General features: G+C 36.4%; 1 pseudogene; it reads right to left on the reverse strand.

Annotated features, from left to right (window-relative positions):
• Nucleotides 1–12,759: 12,759 nt before the first annotated feature.
• On the reverse strand, nucleotides 12,760–16,376 carry LOC105088012 (NACHT, LRR and PYD domains-containing protein 12-like; annotated as a pseudogene).
• Nucleotides 16,377–17,096: the final 720 nt, after the last annotated feature.

Below are 17,096 nucleotides of genomic sequence, written 5' to 3' on the forward strand. Positions count from 1 at the left end.
TTTCCTTCTAATAAAACAGGTAGAGACTGTTATTCTCACTAGGAGCCAAGAGATTCAAATTGCTTCTGTGTAATTAGCTCACTCATTGATCAAATACCAAATATAATTATGAGTCGACTCAGTTACTTATATATCCTCTGATAACATGACATTAAATATTCAAAGAAACCCTTTCAAACAGATAAACTAATAAGAGAAATTAATTAGTATGTTTATTTGTGATTCCTGTTGAAGGCAAAAATATATGTTACATTATCAGCATCAAAAGTTCTTTTGAATGTTTTATTCATAAATTTAACTTTAAATTCTAATAAAGCTGATATTTCAAGTCTGTTTTTTCCATGAGTGCTGATGACAATAATTTCTACTTCACTTTTCAAAAGGAAAAAATCTATTAAGTATAATATAGTGCTAAGAGCCAATCTAACCAAATATCCTGTCTGTAAAATTAACCAAATAAATTAAATTCCTTGCTAAAAAGTTATTATATAATGTACTATAACTTTAGCTGGAAAATGTAGCTTCTGTTAATATTACTTTTTATTGAAATATAATCCATTGCAATGTGTCAATTTCTGGTGTACTTTTGTCAGATCAGATGTCATTTCTGAATAACAACTGATATATGTCTTTCATTCCTCTAAACTTAAAGAAAACGAACTTAAAAGAGTTATCCTTTGCATAAGAGAAGACCATTTTCTTCCTTCACTGAGAGCATGTGAACATCAAAAAGTCTTACTCTGCCTTTAATTCATGATTTCCTTCAATTCTGTATCTTTTTTAAATGGCCTTTCTTAAAATAGCATCAATTCTTCCTGTCGTAGAATTCCTTCTTTTATATCTCAGAATTATAGTCGAATTGCCCTTATATAACTGCTAATAAAATTCGATTTGAAAATTAACAGAGCTTCTGGTGTGTAACTACACAAAGCATCAAATAACTACATTTCTTCCAGGTGTATAAATGTCTTTTCCAAACTCACCCCGCCCCCCCACCCCCCAATATCGACGAACAAAAGAAATACATGTTCACAGAAGACAATGGTTGTTACACAGCAATCTAATGCTAACAAGGGTGTTGCAACGTAGTCTATATACTGCCACTGAAGACATTTTGAAGCAGTCTAATCTAAAGCTTAGGTTTACCTTAGTAAAGGAAAAAGCAAGAGTGTTTCTTTATAAAAATTGTTTCTCAGAGAATCATTTCATATCACTTTGACCTGAAGAGGCAGAAAGAAATTTTATATATTAGCCTAGTATACTTTTGTTATGGATTATTTTTTAAAGAAGCACAGTGAGCCTGAACAATGAACAGAATGCATAATGTATGGGAAGATGAACAGTGAATAATAAATTTTTAACTTAAATAAGAACCTATTTCTCCTGAGGCTCAACAGTTTGATCAAGACACCGTGTTTTAAAATGTGGCTTATTACCTACCACAGTGAAGTAGGTAGTAAAATGTGTTTCAGATAAGATGTAAATTAAAAAAATCTCCTCCTTTGGTTACATGTCTCAGGGAGTTGGACACTTCCCTTTAATAAATATTTCAATTTAAAGAGAGACGCCTCAGTAAAATGAAAACAAATGGCAGTGCTATTTCCAAAGAGACAGTGTATTATTTTTAAATGGATGCAATGTCCCAGGCTCTGCCCTATGACAGTTAAATGTTCAAAATGAGACAGTCAAACATAGAGTTAACTCATTCCACGGGTATGAAATCGAGTCTCTGTTTTTGCTCTTATTTGCAAAAAAGAAAAGAGGAAGAAAAATAACACCAAATCGAAATACTATTCTTACAAAGATTATATGTAACAAAAACCAGGCTCAAAGGACAGTCTCAAGGAATGTCACTGCAACTTAGAGCTAACCTTGTGGATGACCACTCTAATATTCTTTGTTACAAGTATTCAGAACATGGAAAACAATAGTTAAGTAGTTATTCCTAGATAATTAAATTTTTAAAGAAACTATTCTTTGCTTGGTCTTTACATTTGAATCTGAAATTTTTATTAGACAATGAAGGGAACTGGATGTGAAACAATTCAACCACACATACTCCTGGTATCATGCAGCTTTGTTGTTCCACACACAACAGGGATTCTCATGGCATCAAGATTCTGACTGTCACATTTGTTTTGTCCAAAATTAAAACCATTGTAAAATATCAGGACAACATGTCCCTCAATTTTCACATTAGTCCCAAGATAGTAGAAAAAATTATGAAAATATCAATATATGTGTAACAGAGCAGGACCTGTGAGACCTTCCAGGGTCAGACCCCTCCCCCATACCCTCTGATGTAGCTCCTCTCTGAAGTACCCAGACAATAGTATCTCATGTATATTTCCTGAGATTTTAGATGCTTAAAACCACCACCAAAGGGAAGAAATGAACTACTTCATGATTGAGAGCACGTGGCCTCCAGACCTTCTGGTGCCTATGGGTTGACAGTGTTGACACCCTGTTACCCCAACATCAATGAAACAGAGAACTGTTCATGAGCTGATCATGTACCCTGTGACCTCTCCACCCTTACCTGGCTTTTAAATATGCTTTGATGAAACCCGTTGGGGAGTTCAGGGTTTTCCTGTGCATAAGCCACCCCATCCTCCTTGCTCGGCCCTGCAATAAACCTTTCCCTGCTCCAAACTCTGAAATTTTGGTTTCTTTGGCTTTATGGTGCATCAGACACACAAACTGGCATTCAGCAACATATGTAGATGTTGGGTGATAGGATTGTCCCTCCCTCCTTTTCATTTTCATTTCACCTTGTTGAGGAAGAGTATTTTTATGCATTAAAATGCAGTCAAGTTAGACTATAAGAAGTGGTTCCTATCAGCAAGAGACAGTTTGTTTAGCTTTCAGATGTCTGTCTTTGAAGAATATGTATATTGAGTAGAACAAGTTTTATCCTTGTCCTCAAGAAGTTGACAGTGTAAAAAAGTTAAGCAGAAGTGATGTCTTGGTGAACAAAATTAGAACATGTTGAGATTGATTTCTTCTGGGGAAAAGTACAAAAATCTATCCAGATAGTAACTACTACATATAAAATAGATAAACAGCAAGTTTCTACTGTATCACAAAAGGGACTATATTCAATATCTTGTAGTAACTTACAGTGAAACAGAATATGAAAATGAATATATGTATGTTCCTGTATGACTGAAGTATTGTGCTGTACACCAGAAATTGACACAACATTGTAAACTGACTATGCTTCAATTAAAAAAAAAAAAAGGCTATGAAAGTACATAATATAGAAAACCAACCCAGACTTCGGAATAACTGAGGTCTGTCAACTGAAATAAAATCACACAATGTGAAAGTTGTGAGTTAAGTTTTATTTGGGGCAAAATGAAGATGATAGCCTGGGAGACAGCATTTCAGATAGCTCTGAGAAACCGCTTCTAAGAGGCAGGGAGGAATTCAGTATTAGATATACTTTAGTGTCGGGGTTATACACAGTTAAGCACACATTTAGGCAGGGGCTTGCTGCTAGTCATGAGGACCAGATGCCACCTTTAATGATTTTAGTGCTTTTCTAGATATGAGGAGATGCAGGAATTTGGGCTAATAAAATCTTCTCCTGAAAATGTCTATCTGAAGACCTGTTCTACCAATTTTCCCACAACACAGAGTGCCTCATTCCTGATCTCCACCCTGAACTCCTTCCAGAGAGCATTGAAGGTCAGCTGCTTCAGTGGCTTGTGATTGAATCCAAGCAGAGGTAGATGGCAAGTGCCAATGTGATTCAATCCTCAACAACTTACTCCAATCTACACTGTTAGCACATATTTGTTAGAATCTTAATTTCTATTATTTTTATTAATATTCCTGTTATCAGAAGAGAAAATTGATGTATTATTGCTCTTTTAATTTCTGGGATTACACAGGTGTTAACATTCAAGTGTCAGAAATCATTATGATGAAATAAAATAGATAGTATTTTTTTCCTAGAAAAAAATGAAATATCTGGGCCCCATACTAAGAGATTTTGAATTAGTCATTATGAATTTTGTTTTGTTTTGTTTTAATGCCCCAGTGGATTGTAATGTTTGGTCAAGATTGAAAAACTCTGGCCAAGACTGTAATTTCCCTGAAAGTTAATTATGCTATGTAAGGTAGCAATAATGCAAACATTGTCAAATTTGATTACATCTACATGTTTTTCAGATCCCTGTATGCTACACATTTTTCCTTAATTCATCATTGAAAGAATTGAATATCCTTGTAAATATCTTTTATGTCGTGATGTGTTAATTGTTATTTCCATGATCCAAATCCTTCTGAAGATAGCTAATTTCTAGTATGGATACTGGACTGCTTGCAAAGGAAGACTATATGTGATTTAAAATGTATGATCGCATGTGACTAATCCCAATTATATAACTTCTCAACTTTCGAATCTTTACTGCAAACTGTAAATTGCAGCCAAACACTCCACTTATCTAACAGTTATAATTGCCTTAGCAAAAGCAAATTTGTGGGTTAGCATGGGATCGTCATTCTTTTAAACAAAGATGCTAACCAAATTATTTTCCTGCTGACAAAAAGAAATGGAGTAAAGTATTCCAAGTTTTGATTAGCTACTTAAGATTTTGAAATGCATAGATAATGTTTGCTTTCTGCACAAATCTAACATTAAATGCTTATAACTAATGGCATAGGATATACATAATGTATATTTAGGAATTAGTTGCACAAGAGTTAAATGCATCAATAAGTAACAGTTTTGCATTATGCAACACAGAAAGATTCATTTACCAATAGTTGGTGATCCATTTGCAATTCTTTTACTGTTTATTTAGGCCTAATTTTCATATTCTTCCTGATATGTAAACATGCTAGCCTATTAATTTAACTTCAGGATTCCAGTTCACTAGACAGCTTAATGCCCTTGTTATACAATTGCTCTTGTTCTTTGTACTAAAACTGCAATTTTATGAAATCTTGTGTTAAGTATGAATATAGATTTTCTAATGAAGCAAAGCTATTAATATATGAATGCATTCAACTCCTCAGAGTGCATACTTAATGGAACATACAGTCAACTAATACACTAGAAAAACTTTTAGAATGAGATTAACTATCTCTGTGCATTTTAAGCTTTTAACTTGAGAAATATACATTTCCATCAAATTAGCTGATTCTATTCTTTCCAAAAGGGTACACACATTCAAACTTCAAAAACTAAGGATTTTAAACAAAGACAGAGATTTTAACCACACTAAATTAAAAGAATGCAAGGTACCTCTGACATTACAATTTTTCTTAGTTTGCAAAAGTGAACATTTGTTCACTGAGTTGTTTATAGACTATTGAGAATATATGGAAGAATTCATGGATGTGTATCATAATAGTGGTTAAATAATAGACATGAAAAATGACTCTCCACATGGATGACTGTATCAATGCAACATAAGAAAATTCATTTTGAGCTTTCCCACAAGAAGAAATTAATTTAAGAATCACAGATGTGAGTTAAGCAAGTTCACATCTCCCATTTAGGAATTAGTGCTAACAATTTTTAGTCATTCATCAATTTACCTTCTGGGGTAAAACTATCACTGAGATTTTATTAATCTACTTGTAAATTTGGGAGCGAATTATGTCCACCTGAATTTGTACACACATTTGTACACTAGGATATAGTTTTTATTTCTGTAGTACTAAAATGCAAAATGTAGCTAAATCATGAGTAAAACATTTGGCTGAGTGTGTGCAAGATTTGTTGCATTTAAAGATAAGCAAACTGAGTGCCTCAGAAGACTATACCTTTCCCAATGCCATGATGACTAAGTCAGGACAGGAATGTATTTACTCTCAAAGTCTCTTGCTGCTACAGGACACACTGTAGCAAATCAACTAAGGGATACTCTTCCAGAGTAATGATAATACTGTATTAAATTTTAGCACATACTTTTAGTTTTAGTATATTATAGGAATCTGATACAATTTGATTCTGTTTTTTCCATAGTTAGTGTCAAGTGATGAGCGGAGGTTGTCAAAATATTATGCATAAAGTACTTTTCCAGACTCCAAACATACATTTGATAAATATGTCTTTTCTTCTCCTTTCAAACTCTCTAATGATTCCTAAGCAACTGTTCAACTTGGCAAATAACTAGATTCTCTTTTTCAGTACACCTGAATTTATGGTAAGGCAAAAGACTTGGAATAACCAAAATAATACTGAAGAAGATGAACAAAGTTGGAGAAGTCACAGCACTCTTTCAATAATCTCTATAAAATTTAGTAATAAAGATGTGTGGATTGGCAAAATAATAAACACATAGGTAATGCAAGATAATGGAGAGCTAAGAAAATAGACCCACAAACATACAGCCAACTGACTTCTAATAAAGACACAGGCAAATCACTGGAGAAAGAGTAGTCATTTCAACAAAATCACGCTGGAACAATTAATTGTAAGTCAATATGCAAAAACAAAACAAAACAAAAACCCAAAAACAAACAAAAAAAACCTTTAGATACAGATCTTGTACTTTTCAAAAATTATCTCAAAATGAACTTGAGACATAAACGTGAAAGGTAAGTCTATAAAACTTCTAGGAAGAAACAAGGGGAAACTCTACATGATCTTGTTGTTGGAGTTTTAGATACAACACCAAAAGCATGTTGCATTATAAAATGATAAATTGGCCCATATAAGAATTAAAATTTTGCTTTATGAAATAGGTTGTGATATAAAATTTGTTACAGGATATCAAGGAGAAAAGTGAACATCATTTGAGGATTTTACCACCTCTTCTGAAGAAAGGATAAGTGTGTTTTTGGTAGTACTCAGCATGGTTGTATCGTGTTAGGGGAATTATAACCTTGTTGTTGTCTTTATTTGGATATGAAATATGGTTTAAGGCAATGTTTATGGGTGCCAAGTTGGCAAGAGGTAGACTTGTGATGGTTACTTTTATGTGTGAAATTGACTGGCCATGGAGTGCCCAGATGAAACATTATTTCTGGCTGTATCTGTGAGGTATTTTGGGATGAAGATATTATTTGAATTGGTGGATTCAGTAAAATAGATTGCCCTCCCCAATGTGGCAACATCCAGTCACATGAGGGCCTGAATAGAATAAAATGTGGAAGGAGGAATTCACCCATTTTTTCCTGCCTTGCTGTTTGAACTGGGACATCTCATTTCTTCTTCTCTGTCCCTAGGGGTGGGTTTTATACCAGTGGCTCCCCTGGTTCTCAGGCCTTCAGATTCTGCCTGATTTACAACCCCAGTTTTCCTAGGTCTCCAGCTTTCCTGGGTTTCCTGGGTCTTCTCAGTCTGCATAGTAGTCTGAAGCCAATTCTTCATAATAAATCTCCTTTTTATGTCTATCTATCTATCTAATCTATCTATCATCTGGCTTCATCTCTTATATCCTACTGGTCTACTTCTCTGAAGGACTCTAATATAGACATCTATTCAACTTACAAAAATAATTCTTAAAATTCCACAATAAAATTTTTAAAAACCTGGTTAAAATGGGCAAAATATCTACAAAGATATCTCACCAAAGAATATATGTAGATGACATATGAAAAAATGCTCAATAACATTTTTATTAGATAATTACAAATAAAAACAATGAGGTACTAGTATAGACCAGTTAAGCTGATAAATTTCTAAAATCTGAAAATATCAGTTTCTGTCAAGAATATGAAGTAACAGGAACTCTCATTCATTGACAGTGGGAATACAAAGTGGTACATCCACTTTGGAAGACAGTTTGGCAGTTTCTTAGAAGGCTAAATTTTATCTTAACATATAATTCAACAATCATGCTTGTAGATATTTACCCAACTGATCTGAAAAAGTACGTCCACACAAAAACCTGAAAGTTTACAACAATTTAAATCATAATTGTCTATAACTGGAAACAATCAAGATACCCTTCAATAGGTTAATGAATTAAGAAACAAATAAACAATAACAACAAAAACCAAACAGGAGTGCATATATATAGGGCAGGATTAGTAAGAAATTTAAAAAGGGTTAACCTATCAAGCCACACAAGGGTATAAATGTTCATTGCTAAGTGAAAGAAGCCAGTCTGAAAAGGCTGAATATTGTATGGTTCCATTTATATGACATTCCAGAAAAGTTAAAAACTACCAAGACAGTAAACACATTAGTGGTTGCTAGGAATTGGAAGAAATATATTGAATAAGTGAAGCAAAAAAGAATTGCATTTTAAAACAGTGAAATTCTATGACATTGTAACTGGGCATACATGACCCTATCCCATTTTCAAAGTCTACAGAACTTGAAAGCATAAAGCGTAAAGAATGACATTTAATGTATGTACATTTTTCTAAAAATTAAGGAAGCCAGAAAATTCCAGGATGGAATAAAGAATGTGACCAAAAAAGAAAAAATCTAACTGCCTTATAAATGTATGAAACAACCTTACAGAATAGGGTGGAAAAGAGGGGCCAACCTAATTAACTTCAGAATTGAGTAGAGTATGAAAGACAAAAGGCAAAGGGAACTCTACACCAGTACTACAGTCCAGTTGAGAAAGGTGTTTCCTCTGGGGGCATGAGTTAAGAATTCCAAAATGACTATACATCACACTGGATTAAACAACTGAGTGAACAGATAGTAGAAGATGGAAGATAGATTTTCTCAATGATGGAGTGGATGGTTACAGACAAATGAGGAGAAGGGTGGGACAAAGACTAGGGAGTGTTGTTTGGTAGCTTAGAGAAAATTAACAGCTAACACAATTGCCACTTTTTGTAATTTTATTTACCTCATTATCAATTATGCATGACCAATTTCTTGTGTAATAAATGCATGTTTAACAGCAAACTGTATTCATTGGCAATAAATCCCCCATCCCAGCCTCGTTTCTCATTTCCAAGTTGGGGCTTATTACAGGATTGCCACCTATTTCCTGGAGAGGACCATAGACTATCCTCTTTCTTTCTCACTCATAACTCTTATCTCTTTTCCCAGAGCAGGAGGAGGAGAAGTTAGATTGACAGACACAAACGTCTTAACTCTACTTAAAATGCTGTAAGAAGCTTGGCTCACTGTAGGCATGGTGGATGTTTAAGAATGACTTTGCCTTGTGGGTGCTTTTTTTGGGTCCTTCGGAGTCTTACCCCACCAGACCTTTCCAATTGTGTGGGCCATGTCACTATTTCATCTGCAGCTCCTTCCTCAGGAACTCTCTTACTACTGGGATTTTTTGCTCTGTCAGATTTCCCTCTTGGGAAGACTCCCTTCTAACATGAGGCTAGGCTGACCCTACTGCAAGAATTCATATATTGCCACTGGGATTTATGCACATATTAACCACTCCAAGAAGGGAGAACAGTTATTGGCAGATGCAGCCTTTACCCTGCTACCCACAGGTAATTTGATCCTTCCTAAGCATGAGTCAGGAACTAGTCCTTCATATCCACCAATTACCAAAGCACACAGCACATGCTCTCAGTGGTTCTGTTGAAGCCCTTCTCACTACAGTTGGAATTAGAAATGCATCCTTTCATTCCTGTCTCCTGTTCTTCTGGAAACAGCCACACAGACGTCTCTCCAAGTTAAATCTTCTTTAGAAATTCTCATTTAAAAAATTTTTAAGTTACCTGTCTCAAGAGTTCTTGGATTTTATTGTGTTTATGCTTCAGCTGAAATTGAGGTAGAAAGAGTCCCATTTTAACATCATGTGATCGTGGCCAGCGTCTGCAGTGGAATTGTTGGCATTTTAATCCCTTTTTACATAGATCCTTCACTCCTAGAAAGAAAAGAAAAGAATTTTTGAAAAGACTTGTAATTTGATTATTTACTATTTTTTTATTTTCTGTTTTTCTAAACTCAATCACTGCAGATAAATCTTATTTTAATGTCAGTTAAATTAGAGACTGTGAACTCCTATTTATAACCGGTATGTAAAATTGTGAAAGACTCCACTTAAAGGCTTAAGCACTCCTTATTGAATGTTTATGTGACCAATACAAAACATTATAGATAGTGCAGCTACAGAGTGGAAAAGAGACAAAAAATCCATAAGATTTTTTAAAGATACTGTAGTAGGTTGTATGGTGGTTCCCAAAACCATGTATGTCTACATCCTAACCCCTAGAACACCTGAATAATCTTATTTAGGAAAAGTATCCTTTGCCGATATAATTACATTAAGGACCTTTAGATGAGATTATTCTAGATTATCTGAGTGATCCCCAAATCCAATGACAAGAGTCCTTATAGAGAAATACACAAAAGTTGGACTGGGGAGAAGAGAAGATGGTGGTGTTAAAGATGGAGGCAGAATTGGAGTGATGCAGCCCCAAGGAAGACATGCAGCCCCAAGGAAGGCTGGCAGCCACTGGAAGCTGAAAAAGGCAAGGAAGAAATCTCTTCTAGAGCTGCCTTCCCTCCAGACAGAAAGTAGCCTTTCATAACCTGATTCTGGACTTCTGGTCTCCAGAATTGTAAGTGAATAAATTTCTGATATTTTAAACCACACAGGTTGTGGTAATTTGTTTTAACACTCTCAGGAAATTAATCCGGGTAGCTTCCTAGGAAATTAGTTGTTATATTAAAATATTCTAAAAAAAATAACCAATGTATGGTACATACAGCCTTAATTTGTCAGTAATTTAACAATCCAGGGAAGATGACTAAGGGCAGCAAGAAGCTCTTCTCAACAAATTCAGGTCCTTCCATCTTTGCCTCCTTTATTCTTTGGCTCTGCTATAGTATGAGTTCATTCAGGAGAGGAGGAAAAGAGAGGGTGGAGAAGTCAAATACACTCAGTGAAAAATACATTGTTTCTGCTCTCATTCTATAGGAGAGAATTTGGTCAAATTGCCACATGCAAATGCAAGAGAAGCTAAGGAACATTCTCCATCCTGTGCTTGGCTGAAATCCTATAACTATGGGTGAAGGAGAGAAATGTTTTGGCAGAATGCTAGCAGGATTTGTCAAACTTAGTGTTTGCCAAAATTGGAATTTGCCAAAATTAAAGTCGTTACTATTTTCAAATCATTAATATCATCTATAAACTTTTGAGTATATATGCAATTATACAGCTTTATTTGTCCTTCATATGATACCATGTCATTTTCAGAATGTGCACAAGGTACATTGTCTACATCATTTTTCTAAGGCAAAATAATTGTAATAAATTAATTTTGCAAAACATGATTCACACATTGTACTTTAGAAAAGCACAAATCCAATTAGCAAATGTGATAATTTAAAGTTGCTAGAAGTGTTGACTAGTTGGTCATTTCTTGAAACAAATTGCTTCTTAGAATTAATCATTATTTAGTTTATTATACAGCCATTAAATGATCAAACTATGTCACCACACTTTTATTAAAACATTTGAAAAGGCAAAAGTTGTATATGCACTTTAAATAACTTTAAAATGTATTAGATGAAGATAAGGGAAACATAAAATATTGAGAAATCTCTTATATTGTCAGTAACAACAGAAATCTATTTCCCTTGTGAAATAAAAAACAAAAACAAAAACAGTGACTCCCATCAGACAAATGGTAAACACAAAACTTGCTTTTCATCCTAGTAGCTAATTAAATTTTTTGATGTATGTGTTTTGAAGATTGTATTCAGTTTCTTCTAAAAAAAATTATACACTAAGTTTTAAGAGCCCAATAAATGCCTTCTTCAAATAGCTAATTTACATAATTCACTATCAACACTTTTCTTTCTTTCTTTCTTTCTTTCTTTCTTTCTTTCTTTCTTTCTTTCTTTCTTTCTTTCTTTCTTTCTTTCTTTCTTTCTTTCTTTCTTTTTATTTCTTTTCTTTCTTTCTTTCTCTCTATCTCTCTTTCTTTCTCTTTCTTTCTTTCATGTGGGTAGTTATGGGACATTTATTGATGTCCACAGGAATGATGTCTTCAGAATCTGAGTTACTTCTTTTTCAACCTTTTGTAAGTCACAAGGTTACCAAATATTTTATCTCTACAAATTTCCTCTGCTTCCCATAAATTCTGGTCTTTCTAGATAGCTTCACTTAAGGCTTTATTGTTGCAGGCTCATGGCCTTCTTCTGAAATTTCTCTACAATCATTGGTTTGTCTGAAGTTTCCTGGTTCAAATCACCAAATGTGAAATTCTGGTCATCTAAAGCATGGGACAGGTTATTGGTCACCTATAGTTGGTTAATATGGCAGGTGTCCAACTATGGTCCAGTTGGCTCCAGCCAAGGGACAGAATCATTGTGCAAAAGAAGACTGCAAGTGTTGTTGTTAGGGTTGTTGGCATAACAAGCATTCTAAGGTACACCAGCCTTCTAGATGGTCTAACATCTTTATTGCACCATTAATATTTGAGAACAAGGTCTCCACCTTTGATACAATTGACATGTATGCAAAATACTTTGTTGCAGGGGTTGTCTTGTGCATTGTAGGAAGTTTAGCAGTACTTCTAGCTTCCACTCACTAAATGCCAGTGGCTCCCTCTGCCTCAGTGTCTCCTGACATTGTCAAGTGTCTCCTGATGGGGCAAAATCACCCTCAGCTGAGAGCTTCTGTGCTAGAATCATCTGGGACCCTGCTATAAATTCTCTTTGTGGCACCAACATTCCTCAAACTAAAATTCCAAGCTCTGTCATATGTAGATTGCATAAATCCCAAGCAGAAAGGATTTATTCTGTATGTAAATTTATCTCTTGAGAAAATAAAAAGCCTGATCATTATGTTGATTAGCAGGTCATGGCATGATCTTCCTCCCTCCTGACACAAGAGAAGAACCAACAGACAGAACCATTCAGCAGCTGATGTCTAAGGTTTTGTTAGGCAAAGTGCTGCCAGTCTTCTGTGGGTCATTATTCAGGTCCCTTCCAAATAATGAAAAGACCCAACTTTTGCAGCTACAATAACCCAGGCCCTTGTGTAGCAGCCTGATACCTGTTTTTCCCAGGGTGCTATTGGTCAGATAAAGCTCTGGGTCTGGGTTAACCTTCAGAATAGAAGGGAGATCCTCACAAACTTTTCTTATGAGCTGACAGCTTTCCAGTCATAGTTTCTGGAGTTTTTAAGTAGGGACATAGCCCCTCACAGAGCAACCATGTACCCTAGTTTTCCGGATCATTCAGACTCAGCTCCAACTCCCAGAAATGATGGCTGGCCTGGAGCATAGCAGAGACACCCTCACAGGCTGCAGATCTGAGTCAGCAAATGCCTAACTGGAGAGTCCGGGGTTTCCACTGGGGTGCCTGAAACCCTTACACATCCCAGCACCTTGGGTTCTCCAGGCCCTTGAAGCTTAGATCCAGCTCTGTTAGGCTGATTCACACTGAGGGTAGAGGTCAGGTCTTCAGAGGCAGCAGCAGTGAGGTGCAAATATTCAACCACAAGATTCTCAGCCAGTGACTGAGTGCCTTAAGTCTTCACACAAGAGCCTCAACTCAAATTGTCTAGCATGTTTGGTGCTGAGCATGGAGGCAATGTCTTGGCAAGCAGCAGTCTCCTGCTGACACTTCCTCCACTGAATCATCTGCAGCCTGTATCTGGGATTCTGGAGCCCCTCACAAAGCAGTATCCTGCCTGGAAGCCCCAGGTCATTGCCCCTTCGGTCCATCCTTATTAAATTCTTATCAGCTATCCAAGATGCTGTGAGGTCCTCACTGGCAGTGCTAGAAACTCAGCACCGCTTCAGCCTCAGGTTCTGAATTTTACAGCTAGGGTGTCTGAGTCCTTGATACAGCAGCTTTACCCCTAGCTTCTTGGGGGGCTGCAGGTACAAAACCAGCTTTATCAGATTTAGATTAGCACTTAGAGGAGCAGCAAGCTCTTCACTGTGGGCATCTGGTAAAATGTTCCTCTTGACTGTACCTGTAGCACCTCACCCTGTCTTCTTTGTCCACATTGGAGGCAGCCCTGAATAAGTGCACCATTGAGATGTTCCTGCAGTTCTTCATACAAAAAGCAGAAACTCAAGGTAGTGATGTTGCTGACCATGACCACTTGGAAGTCACTCAGGGCCTGTTGTACAAATTCCTCCTTCTTTGAGTTTCATAAAGACAGCGGAAAAACTCCTAGGAGCCCTACTTCAGGCAGACCCCTTGCTCTGAGATTTGCTTTGGATCCACTCCAATAGTTCCATCTTGATGCAAGGAATATCTTCTAGCAAGACTTTTCTTCAGGTTGCTTCTCATTTCCTCGTTCAGGAGTTCAAAGAGGAAATGGACTGGGGGTGCCAAGAAACCCCTTTCTAAAAACCCGTACTCAGCTAACAACATCCTCATGTTCTGTTCTGGGCTAGACCCACTCTCCCCACCCTCCAGGATATAGTACATGGCTGCCAAAATATTCTGAAAACTCAAGTGGATGAAGCTGTAGAACTTTGCACACTTGATGTCCTTCTAGAGGATGCTTATGTGGATGGAGGGAGAGATATCCCTGGCATCAGACTCGGAAAGGAGAGTTTGTAAACTGCTGTTATGGTCCTGGACATCTGTCTCACCCCGCCACACCCACTCCCACCTTCCAAGTGCTGCTTAAAACAGGTACAAATGACCCAGCACACTGTGGAGACAAATCATAGTGTGAAGGGAAATTCAATGTCCTGCATGACATTGAAGACTTGGCCGCCTGCTCCACAGTGGGGAAATAATTGTAGAAGCACTCCCTCCTTTATGTCTCGGAGAAGCTCAGGATCTCCACATGCTTGGGACCTTTGAGCAAATGTGGAGCTTCTTCAAAGCCATGACCTGGTGGTAATGAGCAAAGACGGCCCAGGCAGAAGCTTCTTCCAAATCAGTCTGCTAAGGAGAAGTTCTGTGAGCCATTTATTCTTCTAGCAGAGGTACCAGGGGTCCTGGGGTTTGTAGAAAGAGGACTTGAGCTCCTCAAAGCCATCAGTGATGAAAAAGAAGCCCTCAGGAACTCAAACTCCTTGGAGTGGTACACTGGGCTCTGGCCAGCAACTGGAGACAAGATCTTGTGTGCTTTGCTCGGAGGGGCTCTGGTTCATCTCCCTACAGTTGATGTGGGAGAGATCATCAAACCTGTCTTGGAAGAGCCTCTAGTTGGCCCTCCAGCATCACCTTGTGGACCAGCATAAATTTCCCGTCCTTGCTGCCCACTGCAGGACAACAGTACACAGTGGCTGAGCGGTGCTCCTTGCCCATTGTATATATTATTTAAATTGCTAATTTCTAACTTTAAATAAGCCAATGAATAACAGAACAGTTAATGTGACATAGAAAGCAATTCACAAATGGTGGTGTGATGGTTAATTTTATGTGTCAACATGGCAAGGCCCTAGATTCTAACTATTGATTCAAATACTAATCTAGATGTTTCCATGAAGGTATTTTGTAGATGTTTCTAACGTTCACAATCAGTTAAAGAGGTAAAGAAAATTTCCCTGAAAAATGTGGATGGACCTCTGAAATCAGCTGAAGGCCATAATAGCAAAAATAAGATTCCCAGAAAAAAAAATTTTGATCAAGATTGCGGCTTCAAGTCCTGTTAGAATTCCTAGCCTGTCTGCCTTGCAGATTTCAGACTTGCTCATCCCCACAATCATGTGATCCAATTCTTTATAATAAATCTCCTTATATTTAATATATAAATATTTGTATATGATTAATTTCTTTATATATATGTTTATTTATTTCACTAATATATAATATATATAATCCCTTATTTATTCTGTTTCTTTGGAGAACCCTGGCCAATAGAGGTGTATTTGCTAATAATACACAACTGTTGTTCTCTACTGTCTTTCTTTTACTTATTGAACATGGACAGCACAAGTGGATGATAATAGTGTTTTCTTTCAAGCTCATTTATCTGTTACATTTTATAGAAGCTATTCCAATATTTCAAGTATCAGTGACCCAAAGAGGAGCTCTTACCCACAATGTTTAGACAAAGTGTCAATGCCAGTATGAATGACAAGTACATTTTAACATTACATCCCCTGATGGAGGAAGTAATGTAGTCATATTTAAGCCCATGAAAGCAAGAGTAGCAGCTATTTCTACAATTAAAGTTTGTCCAGATTGGGGTCATCATGACAGTCATCTAAAATGACAAATAGAAAATAATGATTTCTTTAAAGATTGGAGATGATAGGACTGAAAAAGAATGTGGGATAAGATTCCAGTTCAAAGAGATGAGCCACGGTGCCTACTTTATACTTGGTAAACTTTATCAAAAATAATATTTATTTACTATTTATTCCTGTAGAATTTTCTTTGTGATTTCGGTAAGGTCCTGAAGTTAAATCCAATAAAGGTTATTATACTTGTATTGCTTTTCACTAGTAGCTAGTTCTTTTTTTCCCATGAGTGATCCAGGGAGACTGTGTGGACTAAAATCAAGTGGCCAGCAGGTCAGCAAAGGGGTAAGACCCAGCTCTGCTCTCTGTAACATTTAGCCGATGCTGACACAAATAGAAAAATGCATGCTCTCTGACCTACTTTAAATAACTTTTATAGTTATATAACCATAAAAGATTAATCCAGGTAAATAGAGTTAGAGTATTAACTTATAGTTATACTGTAATCAGTAATGGCAGTGTGGATGTGTCATTATCATTTCTGCCTATGAATATGTTTCTATCTGTGCTTGTGCAAGGGAGAAGTTACATGGCTTACTGTAACCTGTGAGAAATAACAATTGTAGATAATATTTACTTTAATTGGGTTGGAGTGATTTAAAAATCACTGGTTATATAGAAGTCTTTCATTTCTGGTGTAGAAGGGGGATTTGGGTTGGGGAGTGTAGAAAAGCAGGAGTAATAGTTTTCAAGATTTTGTAATGTACTTACAAGGAAACAATGCCAATGGTTACAAAATTTAAATGCAAGATTTTAAGAAACCTTTTAGTCACACTTCGTTCTGAAACATAGAATTAATTTTCATTTTCAAGAAAGCGCAGTGGTTTTGCTTTGTGTTGCCCACCAAAACAAGAAAAATGCTTTGTTCAATTAAGGCATATCATTATTTGAATGCCTATCCGGGTCAAATTCAAAAGTTGTCCTTTCCTTACTTTACATGTTAACTTCTTTCTCAATGAAGTTATTCCCATTAAATTTGTCTATCTCTCTGTTTCTGTCTGTCTGTCTGTATTCACACACACACACACACACAC

Source organism: Camelus dromedarius, chromosome 13 (genome assembly GCF_036321535.1).
Source record: "Camelus dromedarius isolate mCamDro1 chromosome 13, mCamDro1.pat, whole genome shotgun sequence".
Taxonomy (NCBI): Eukaryota; Metazoa; Chordata; class Mammalia; order Artiodactyla; family Camelidae; genus Camelus; species Camelus dromedarius.